This window comes from Ceratotherium simum, chromosome 24, assembly GCF_057802395.1.
Source record: "Ceratotherium simum simum isolate JZ-2026a chromosome 24, ASM5780239v1, whole genome shotgun sequence".
Taxonomy (NCBI): Eukaryota; Metazoa; Chordata; class Mammalia; order Perissodactyla; family Rhinocerotidae; genus Ceratotherium; species Ceratotherium simum.
The window spans coordinates 39,114,868-39,127,368 of record NC_141923.1 but is presented as its reverse complement, the minus strand read 5'-3'; positions in this window follow the sequence as shown (position 1 = coordinate 39,127,368).

Sequence of the window (12,501 nt, the reverse complement as noted above, 5' to 3'; positions counted from 1 at the left end):
GGTGGCTGGAGACCGGCTCCACCCCACCTAAGGGTGAGAATGGCAACCAACCTCTGCGACCGAGCTCAAGCCAGAAAGGAGGGCATGACCAGAGAGAAAGTCCCTTCACACGGAGGCTTGCCCCTCCACCCTGCGAGCCCTTCAAGCGCAGCACACCAGTCAGCCAACTGCCACATCCTCCCTACCAGCCAGAACAATCCACGTTGCACACTCTACAAGATGCTGAGCCCAGATCTCAGCCAGTGCCGCTGCTGACCATGTTGGAAACAAGGTCAAAGGCCATCTTGCATTTTACATCCCTCCCTCCCATAAACGTGAACTGATAGGAAATCTTCACAGGAAAACCAAAAGAGGCACTCGGTTCCTATATTGGTGGCCTTACTTGATGTCTTTTACAAAACATGAGAATACAATATGTACTAACCTTTTTTTCTGAATCTGCTGTTCTACCTATGTGTCTTACATTCATTTGTATTATGTTAAGAAATTTACTAATTTACCAGTTTACTCAGGCCTTACAAATCCATACCAAAGTAGCCTAAAGACAAAGTGTTTAATATTCATTTCTATTTTCAGCATGTTTCTACCAAAGCTATTAGAAGCAACATGTACCTCTGAATGCCTGATTACAAGAAGATACAAGAAAATGTTAAAAATTTTGGAAATTTACAGAGCCATGATTTTCAAAACTGGTTGAAAGAAAACACCAAGTGAATTGTTGCAGGTCTACATTTTTGCCAAAGATTCACCCTAGAGATGTTTATGTTGATAGGTAGCCTTATTTTTTCCCTATTATTCGTCTTGGCAAATTACAAATGAACTGTGTTTAAGAAAGTAGTATTTCTGCTTTTTAATCAAATTGGTTGGGGAGAGAACATGGCAGACTTAGCTTTTAAAATATTCTTTATCCAGCAAAGTGAACTTTCCTGCTCCCTCCCTTCCCCATTGCATGCCCCTTTCCTCCCTTGATTTCACACTTTCTCTCATGCCCAATAATAACCCGATCTCGAAGAAGGATCTGGCCATGGGGCACAAAAAAGTAAAAGAGTAAGTATTGAAAAGTCCCCAAAGGTTAAGCAAAAGTCCCTCAATTTTTGCACTTGCTTCAACTGAAAAAGCTTCTCAGCTTGCCCCAGGGAAGCTCCCATTCTATTTAAATGACATTTTCCAAGTACAACTGGTACTAAAATATTGCCTCTCCCTATTTCCTATACTCATTGTCCCAAATGGGTATTTAGGAGCTAGATCCGTGAGTTTCAAGTTCTGGATCTCTTTATTCCCTCCTTTCAAAATGATGTGCTCCAGAGAGCAGGGACTTTGGCCTTGGGGTAATAAAAGCCCCCCAGCAAGGAATTATGTGCTCTTTCTTTATGCCTCTTTCGAACACCCAGGGATTCTTGTATCACGGAGTGAATTACTTCTTAGCTTTTAATTAGAGACTATGAAGTCTTCTAACTAGTCATATTTGCTTACAATTACCCTGGAAACACCCAGACAGGCACTTTATTTTTTATTTCAATTGCATAAGCCAAGTGCCTCTTTGCAGCATAAAATTACAGCAATTTTAGTTTAAGAATTTCCAGATTCATACTCCTTCTGTTTGAAAAATCCAATATTTCCTGTCTCTTCTGCTCCTGGAGGAAGGACATAAAAAAATAAGTGTATGGTGTGGGTCTTCTCTGTTAAGACCTTCCATGACACCCCCTCAGTTTTTTGGGTTTTGTTTATTTGTTTAGAATTTCTGAAATGTGTTTTCCCTTATTCTACATTTCAAGTTCTACTTCCCTTCTCCCTCATCTAGTTACTAAACATTTTTTTTAAACATACACACACACACACGCCCTAAAAGAAAACGGGAGTTTTGTAAGTCAAAGCTTGACATTTAGAGAAAACAAGGACTTTCTGCCTTTGTAAATAGAAATCAACCGTGTACCAACTATAACTCTGCAGAGGTTATGAATTCATCCTTTACAATGATGAGCATTTAGCCCGGTAATAAATGAAGCGTGTTAACCAGTTTTGTTACATTATTGTGTAGTTACGTCTTGCTAAAGGTCCACTCCTCGCTTCTCATTGATGTGGATGAAAAATTGAGAGCAGTGTGTTTGCTCTGCCAAGGAGAATTTTCCAGATGTGTGCACTCAATAGGCAAATGGTTCCCCAGGCCATAGCCTCCCTAATGGGCCACAGGGATTAACTTGTTTACAGCGGGAAGATCACTCTTTCGCCTGGAACCAAAACCTGGAGAGAGACTGTTAGTGTCTGGGTGGAATACAGGCTCCTAGAGGTCTTAGGAGCTAATTATTTAATAAAATGATGAATAATAAAGCAACCTAAATGAGTTAATGTCATTCCACCAAATTAATCATTTATTCCGTTTCCTGGCAAGATGTAGTTCATTTCACTAAAAAGTGTTTTCTGCCATAAGATTGAATAAAACTATCTTCTGAAACCAAAAATAAGAAGAGACATAGAAATCTGAAGAAGGATCCTTTAATGGTCTACATCATCTTCCAAAGTCAAGAAGGGGCAGCCCATCTCCATTTGAGGGTAGAGTCTTAAATTTTCAGAGCTAGAAAAGGCCTCAGAAACTATAGTCCAGTCCCCTCATTGTACAGATGAGAAAACTCAAGCCCCGATGAGTTAAAAGAGATGTGGTGGAGCTGGGACAGATCTCAGCTTTTCTGCTTCCCACCCAGTGTCCTTCAACTCATACCATAATCTATTCAGTTGATTATGATTATGATAATATGTGATTAATCCACATATTAAGTTGGAGTTTTGTAAGCGTATTATTGGAGTTGCATCTGATTATCCTATAGAGCCTAGTCACATTTCAAACTCATGATTAGGGCAACTATAAATAAGATAATCCATCACACTAGTAATAACCTAGAGACAAGAATTTGATCTATATACTAATATGCCTGGAATCCACAGTATACAATGTAATATACCCCCAATCCAATTGGATGGTATACAGCAATGTGATCCCAGTCTAACGGCTCAATCAACTAGCTAGTTTGGTAGATATTTTTTTTCAATCAGATGGTTGATTGGTAAAATTAATAGACTCCTTGGGCTATTTTGGAAACACAAAAAGACTAAGACACAAGTCAAAGCCACATGGACAGTAAGAAATCTGGACTGATTTCTGTCAAGACAAGTTATACTCAAAGAATAATTACTGAATGCAATAACTGCAGCAACCATAAATCAGGAAGCATTAAACTGGAAAATCAAAATCCAAGTCATACACATATGACAGGAAGGGAGATTTGGTCCTGCTACTTCAACAAAAATATGTCTGATCATGATATGCAAGGAACCATTCGGAAGATTTCTGGTCCATAAGAGAAGTGCCAGATGAAGTAGATGTAACCACACATGATTTCCACAGGACCGCCAATAAGAAAACAAAATTTATATGGTAGCAAAGGAGCAATCACAACCACGCTCACAATTTTAGGAGAAAATAAAGAATGTCAAACCCAGAATTCGAAGGCAACAAAAGTGTCATTACTTAGAGTGTAAGGTCCTGTGAGCAATAACCCGGCAAAGTAGAGTCTTCAAGAAGAAATATTTGATTTGAGGTAAGCCTTTAAAGATGCAGTATTGCATTCATAAAGGCAAACTCATCCATGAGACCAAGGTGATGGAAGATTAGAAATTAAGGTTTTGCTTTAAAGGAATGTTTGACACCATGCTGGAGATGATTATCTAAGCATTTATGTCTTCGTTTTTAAGTCTATGCCTATGTTTAGATGCCAGAATGCAAAGTGTGCATTCTCTTCAACAGAGAGAACCACAGGTCACCAGCTGTTCTCTTAAGAGTCATAGAATAGGCTGCCCAAGTACAAATAAGGAAACTCAACAATATATTTTCATTTCAAGGACCATTAGGAACAGAAAGGAAAAGAGGTGGTCAGGGAAACCAAGGTTCTTACAATGAAGTTAGGAACTTTTAAAAAGGAAACATTTGGAGAATGGAGCAAAAACTAAAACCAAATACAAGGCAAATACACATAGCTGACAATTCTCCCAGAAAATTGCCAACTTCTGCCTAGTCTCTAGAGACATAGGGAGGATAGGCAGACCATTCATGTGAAGGGCATTCCGTGTTGCTGGGTATCTAAGCAGAGTCAGCCAACAGGGTTAATTGTGTGATAATCCTAGATAATTCCACCTCACGATTCATTAAAAATGGATGCAATGCTCGACAATGCTCTTCGGGTCTTTAAAAACCTTGCACCTTCTCTGCTAATACAAAGCAGGCTGTTAAGGGAAACTTACCAAGAAATATGAGTGAATAAATTATTTTGAAAGTTTCCATGAGTGTGAACATGACTTAAATCCTGAAAAGGATGACTTTGGGATATCTGGAAAGACAGTTACTTGTAGGAATAATATTTATTCATCTTCACTGGAAAATCTCTAAATAGAAAGATTGCAATAAAATGCGCAACAGCAATTCAGTACAAACATATGAGATATTCATGATACTTATATGGTCAACAAAGACCAGAAAAGAAATTAAGGTGCCAATCTCTACACAGAAGCACTTACAGCCCTGGTCTTTGCAGATCTCTTCGGGTTGGGGCAGGAATGAGTCAAGGAAGGTTTGGCTCATCTGTGAATTCATGGGATGCAAGTTCAACTACAGTTCTTGGCTTTCAACTTCCACTACAGGAAATTACAGGAAAAGCTGCATGATTAATCTTGGTCACAATCTATTTTTTTTCTCCTTAGGGGATATTATGCCAAAATCCAGAGTTGTTTTGTGCGTGTGTGTTTTAAACATGTTCTACCCTGGTAATTTCATTTTGCTCTGAGTTCTGTGGTGACTCAGAAACTTCGTGATACTATAGCTGGCGTAATTTTGTTGTATTTTCAGCAATGTCCTCCAAGCCTCCCAGTTATAATTTGCAATTATCTTTGACGAACAAGATCTCATCAGTGTTTTAGGGGATAGGATGTCTGGGGCAATCTGAGGAGAGGATCCCCAAGGCCCAGAACTGGGTTTCGCCTGAAGGCATGGTAGCACACTTTGCCTCCCAGTGACCCTGCATAAGTCAGTCTTTTAAGTTTATGTTAATTCTCTGGAGAAAAAATAGAAACTCTTTCATGGCAGGGCGGTATGTTTTGGGCAGCTCTGTAAATACACACATAAAATTACCACCACCTGCCATTTTTTTAAATCAATTTTTTTAAGCGACTGGATGTTTTTCTTATAGAGGAGACACGGGAAGGAAGGTTAATGCATTCTACATTCTTCTCATCACCTGGCTTAAATTGGTTTTTGCTCTGAGCAAGCAGTAACTGCTGTTTGAGTACATCTCAGTAGAATGTTATCCCACCTGAAACAGCCCACGTGCCTCTGTATGTAATCTCTACAGAGGAAATGATAGACGAGGGAAGCACAGCTGACCTGCTCACGGCACGGCCTTCTTACAACCTGCTTCTTATGTAACGGCTCATCTATGTGCACTTCTTGTAATTACCGGAATATTTTTCATGTACTCTTTAACCTCACAGTTTATTTTGTGCCAGGTTCTGACATTTAAGTCATTAAATAATATTTTTTCCTACTCTTATTTCTAGGTTATCTGAGGGTGTCTCCATTAGCCACTCAAGAAAACTGCCTTCCCCAGGCCTCTGTTAGAATGGGAAATTGCCTAGCCGTTGTTACTCCAAGTGTGGTCTGGGGACCAAGCCTGGGCATTACTGGGAGCTGGTTAAGTCTGTAGAATCTCAGGCCCAGTCCAGACCTACTGAATGCAAATCTGCGTTTTAATAAGACCCCCAGGTGATTTGCATGCACATAAAATTTGAGAATACTGGTCTGTGAGACCACCAAGTTTATTACCAGTCTTTAGCTTCACCTGTCTCTCTGATGCTACCTTTTGGGTATTCCTTAGGCTAATGGTTGAGTTGTTCACATTTACGGAAGGAATAAAAAGGCTTTCAGAAGTCCTTTCTTTTTCTTGCCATGTGCTGCCCAGCTGCAGTAAAGGAAAAAACATATTTTGGAATTGAAAGCAGAAAAGCAGCATCTGTTTTGAAAGATCTAAATCTAAAGTATTTCTCTTCTGAAAGTCTTTCTGGTGTTAATAAGGGAGAGAAAAAATGCCCTTCAAAATCATGTTCCATGAAGAAATAAGAAAGATTCATATCACATGAAGTTGTAAACTTATAAAATGAAGAGAAACAAATTTCTGAGGCATAAAACTTTTGGTGAAGCTTCTGTTTTCATTGCTTAAGACTCAGTCCTCTAGATGCCAGAATAAGGATTGACTACAAACAACCTGTCCTCTAAACAGGGCATTCCACAGATTTATATTTTTATTGCCCTAAGCACAGACCAGAATTGTATTCACTTACTCAACGTGTTTTAACTCAACATCGCAGGCACCATGCTTTGTTCTCTCCCCCATACCCCACCTTGTGTGCAAGAGCCCTTAAAAAAATTGTACACACACACACATACTGAGGCCTATTGCCTCATTCAATCCCATTGCTGCTGAAGATCTGAGGGCAAACCACACCTACCTTCAAACAATTAAAGAGCACAAGGATTAGCACTGTCTTTGTACCTGCAAATGGCCTGCTAATTTTCTGGCTAGGATATCAGTGATGTGATCCCAGAAAAGGGACCCGATGTCATTGTGCACATACAGTCACTAGTGTACACCTCCTCCGTGAGGGACCACCCACTTCCTGCAGCAGGCCTCCCTTTCCACTGCTGACCGAGTTCTGACTTGGGCACCTTCAGTCAGATGTCATCCTTCAGGCTCGAGGCACAGAAACCCTCTTGTGTCCCAGGACACCCTTAGACTGAAAAGCATTTCAACTGGGGCAGCTGTTACATCTGCTAACCCAAAGAGGCTAGCATTCTCGGAAAGGTTTAGTCAAATCCAAACACAGTCTTACCAAAGATCGTTTTCATGAGTGCAAATGTATCCCTGCTTTCTTGCTCATAACCAGGGGTGCAAGCTGCCAAAAAGTGCTTCTTACCCCAGGGACTGCACAGCCTCCTGCAGATGGCCGCAGCACGGCACCCCCCGCCCCTTCACTCCCCTCCCCGGGCCACAGAGTAAGTCTATTTCTCTTCTTTGTGAGAAACTGAGAGGGCAAGAAAACTGGCAGCAACACTCAATCTCTCTTGAAGGATCCATTTACCTGTAATTTTTAAATGTTTGATTCCCAGTCCCTTTTACTGCAACAGTGAAATAAAACCCCAGTCCAAGATAGCTGAAAGCCTCTCTTCATTTGAATAAAAACGTTTCTCCTGAATTAAGCTCACTGAAATGATCAAGTGCCAGAGACAGCCCTGAGCAGAGCTCTCTTGCTTCCACCTCCTCCGCTGTCGGCAGCTACGGCGTAGAGATTGGCGCGAGTGAACTTGTGGTATGTTCGCTCCTTTTGGTTTTGTCCTGAGGTTGGCTCCGATTTTGTTAACGCTGGAATCTGCAGGCGATTTCACCTGGACTGTGTCTCGTTAACGCGTTTCTGTTTCAATGGGGAGATGCTGCAGATTAGCTTCCCGAGCTTGCTCAAGCAGGAGCCAAAAGCTGAACAAAATCTTCCTCTTAAAAGCAGTTCCAACGTAGTTTAAAATGCTGGATGTCTTAATTCCACTCAGTAAAATCAGTCCCCCAAAATATTTTCATTCTGATGTGCAGATTCCACGAGGCAAATGAAAGATGGAGGTTCAAAACAGCCTGGAAGCTTAGGTCACCTTCCTTTGATGGTGCACCAGTCCGTGTCGTTGGTATCTTAGGGATCTGTGCACGAGCAACACAGAGAGGCCGAGGAAGCCTGATCTGTTCATGTGGCTCCTGTAGAAAGAACTTGCAAACTAACAGGATTAAATTTCTAGTTTAAGTGCTTAATTCTGTATGGATACTTCCCCCAGATGAGGACTATTAATGGTTCATTAATATCCTTTATTATGTATGCGTATAGTTTAAGTGAATAAATGCTCTTTCAAATGATTGTAAGCTGTGTAATATTACTTGCGACTCGGGAATATTTACATTTATTCCTTGCTGGTGATCCTATCTTCAACATCACCAAAAGAAAATTACCGTTCTCATCTTAGTAATATTGATATTCTTTGTTAAAGCAAACTGTTTTTTCTTTTTGGGGGAACACTGTTTATTTATTTGTTTATTTTGGGGGGAGTGGTTGTATTTGGGATGAATGACTTTCCAGAAGCCCCAAGGGCTCACAATCAAGGTCAAAGCATATAATTGATCCTGTGTATCAGGAAGCCTTTTTTAAACTCAATTATTCAGTATGCTAAAGAAATTGAACAGCCAGAGGAACTTAGAGTCAAATGTAAAGCCAAAGAGCTTAGGAAATGTTTACTTTACTCCTGGTAATGAGGACCTGGAACAGAGAATAGAATAATCCCTCTAAAGTCCTTCACACTGGAGGCAAGTCTGCCTGCCACTACCAATTACAATGCCGCCCCTGCTCCTCTTTTTCTTATCCTTTCCCTATTTCTGTTCCCTGTTATTAGACGTCTCCTCCTCAGAGGTCTTTAGCACCCTCTTCAGATTCTCCAGGATCACAACCACCAGCCACTAAGCCTTCTAGATCTCTCCGTACACAATTCCAAACAAGCTCATTCATTAAAACAAAGGGAGATCATTGTAAAAGAACTACCGAAAGATTCAGTTTGCAAATAGGGACCAAAATTCTTTAATCCAGTAAACTGTTTCACTAGTAGAAACTTTCAACAGAAAATAAAATTTGCATAATTTGCTAAAGAATGGTTTAAAAGTTACTCCTTAACAATTTGCTTGACTGTTTCAAACAAAAGGATAAGATGCATGTCATTTTTAAGAAAACATCTGAATGAAGACAAGCAGTCCTCTTGGAAATCTTTATGAAATACAATTTGTCTTATCAATGCTACATTATTTTCAATTAGATATATAGTTTATTATCTCAGAAATGCTTTTTATTACATTAAAAACATAATTAATTTGAAGAGTTAGTTGGGTCACTGCAGCAGAATTTGGTACTTTTCTGGTGGCTCATTCATTTCCTAATCAATGGAAGAAGGGAAGTATGAATTACCATTTCAGTCAATGGAGCTAATAAACCCAGAAGTAGAATGAGCTATGAGAATATATACTCTTCATTCAAAAATGCTTCCATGAAAAAAAATTCCAGGAAATTACCTTTCATTAATTGCAAAATAAATGTATTTCCAAGAGTAAGGAGTTGCTGAGAGTTAGTTTTCTCTAGAGCTCTCCTCAAAGACGCTGGACCATCGTTCCCCTGACCCGCTGTTCACATTGTCTGAGAGATGAATTGAGAGCATACGACCTGCATCTCTGCAGCAGTCTCTCTGAATTTCCCTTTGAGGCTCCTCTCCTTTTCTCCCTCAGCCTCTCCTGTTAGAAGCTTTGATTTGAGCCACATCAAAGCATTATCTTCCTAGAGGTTATACAGGAAACTAGAGAAAAATTGCAATCTCCATGTAAGAACGCAAGTTTGCACTGAGGCACCTCCAGAAGAGACCACAAACATGCTCATCAATGGTGAGAGAGAGTCTGACACCAATAACTTTAAAGATTTCTCCAAGCAGGAATGACTTGGAAGGAGCACTCCAAAAAAGGCATTGTACTCCCATGGAAAGAGTTTGGTTCTGGGTCAGAGAAACCTGGCATGTGCTGCCTATCAGCTGTCTGATCTTGGGCAAGTTACTTGACCTCTCTGAGCTTTGGTTTCATCATCTGTAAAATGGTAAGATGGCAATCACAATGTCTATGAGCATGGTTGACACAGAATTACAGAGAATTCATATAAAGGGCCCTGCTTATGGTAAGAAACCCATAAATGGTAGCAATATTTATATCTTTATCTCCCAAACACAGTGCCTTGCACAAAATTAGAGTTAATAAGTATTTGTGGAAGTGATGGAGAGAGGGAGAAAGAATGAGAGAGAGGGAGAAAGGAAGAGGGAAGAGAGAAATTTGAGATTCAAGTTTAGCACTGACAGATATTTTCCTCTTTTTAATTAATAACTTTTCTGATTATAACATACATTTACTGTAGAAGTTTTTTGGTTACCTTGGGCCATTAGCCAGCACCACAGATCCTGCGATCAGAGTCCTCTGGTTGTCATTGGGGCTTCGCTGCCTGTTACAGCAATTGCGTTCACCCTGCCTCTTACAGCAGCATGCCACTGCCTGGTCTCTGCTATTCTGGACCTCTCACCTCCACCGACACCAAGAAGCCCAGTTCCGTGGCATTTTTTCCTGCCATCAACCCCTGTCTACAAAGGACAGACACAATCAAGCTTCTCTGTGATGCAGATGCCCCTCCCCTGTGCTTTATTCCTTGTGCTTTATGAATGAGGTGTCCACTGAACCCTCCAGGTGAACACAGCCAGCTGGTGGGCTCTCTGGTCTTATGTGATGAATTCATTCTAGTAGGCCCACCTCTCTGAGCCTTTTGCCCTAAAATACTCTGCCAGGGCAGTTCTGGCATCTTCTCTTCATTAATCTAAGTCATCATTTTCCCCAAGCTTTAAAGAGTCATCCCAACAGCACATTGGGACCAGAGCTAGGTGCCCTTGCGAGGATCTTAAGTCCTGAGTCATGGGAGAATGTCCCCATGTGAATAAACTCTTATCCAGTCTTATATTCTGTCCCCTCCCTCTCTCATCCCAGTCCAACACCTTCAAGATCCATTCCCAGGCACTTTCTACCCATCCCTGTTTACATTAGTGAAGTCCTGAGGCAGCTTCATGAAGAATATCGTTCCTCTCATCACAGAGAAAGTTCCTCCCCAGCCGGCTCATCCTGAGACTAGACCCTAATTAACCATGTAGAACAAAGGCGGGGGTGGTGGGGGGAGTTGTGCGAAGTATTTAAGGAGGGCAAGTATCATCATGTAAAGCATCCTCCTTGGCTGATCCCTAGCAGGGAGGAGCAGGCCCCTTCTGCAAGAGAACCTCAAGCTCATCCACTAATTTTCCCCATTCCAGGTCTCTGTGTCCCACTCCTTCCCTATGAGGACCTTGACCTAAGTATAGGAGACTGCTAGGATGGGGGATTCAGCCTTTTTAATAATTCAGCTGTTCTCCCAATTAGGTCTGAGGCCTGATTTCCAGCACAGCCTGCCCTCCAGCTTCATGAGAAGCGAGTCTCTTCAAATGGAGCTTTCGTACCATGCCCTGAGTGCTTTGATTGCACTTAAACAGCTAATCCCACAGTCCTGATAATGAGCACTGCGCCTACATCTCTCAAATGTTATAGATGTTGTATTAGCCAGTACATACCTTTCCATGAATATCCCATCCCAGTTCATCACAGAGGAGTCAGTAATTGCGATGCTACAGCACGCCTTATGACTCGCAGAGCCGATATTACTGCTTATGGCCTTCTGGTTGAGCTTCTCAAAAAACAGCTATGCTGGATTTTATCCGTTTGCCCCCTTAGATCCACTCTCCATCCTTTTTCAACCTGCTTCCCAGGAGGCCAACATTTATGGACTGAATCAATGGGATCCCTCACTCTCTGCCCTCCCATTTGATTTGGCAGAGGACCAGGGCATGGGAGGAGAGTGAGGCTGGGTATTTGCTCCCCCATCTCTCCCCTCATCCACTGGTGATGGCTGCCTCCTGCTTTGAAAGGGCGCAGCCCCTGTCAGGCGTCCCTGTCCTACAGTTCTCCTTGGGGTCTGATAATCACTTCCTCTTCTGTCCTTCAGCCTATGGTTGGTTGCCCATTGCTTCTAAACAGAGTTTAGAAGTGTTTCGCCACCCTTTGTTGATCTCCTTAACTCTGCCAATGCATAAATAAATAGTCTCTGCTTCGACTCTCCTCAATATCCCCCTGCAGTAGCTTTTGTTTCCTGCCAGGTGATGATGCTGTGGTCATCTTTTCTCAAGTCCTGGCAAGCCCTTACTGCCTCTGCTTTTTTTTCCCTAAATTTCTTTAAGAAGCAGCCCTTTCTGAAAATGCTGACGGAAGTTCTGAGGGATGGGTTGAAAACACTTGAGCGGTGCCTCCCAGAATGTATTGTCCCTAATCGCCACCACCGTCCCAGCAGAGACTCCAGGCACTCAGCTCCTTTTCATGTCAGAGCGACTTTCTTGCCTACAACAGGTCTGCACTAAAGATTGGGGGGGAGTTTGGCTCATGTTCTGTGTTCCCAGATGGCCACCTCAGCACCCCGCTCCTTGCCCATCGATCCCAACATTTGCTTTGCTGTTTTCATGGGAACTCGTCGATTCTTATTTAAGGCGGACCCCTGGCTCCAGCTGTGAGACGCCAGGGGTATGAATGCAGGTTGAGCCACCTTTGGGCTTCACGATACCCAGTCACCTGTCTGTGTCCCTTACTAAACATGACTTCCTAAATTATCACGTAAGTGAAAATCACCTCGTAGTTCATTTTAAGTGTACTTGTTATTGTTATTCCAAGTGTATTAAAGACTAAAAAGACATTTGGGAAAGTTTTCATGAATTCAAATGACAGA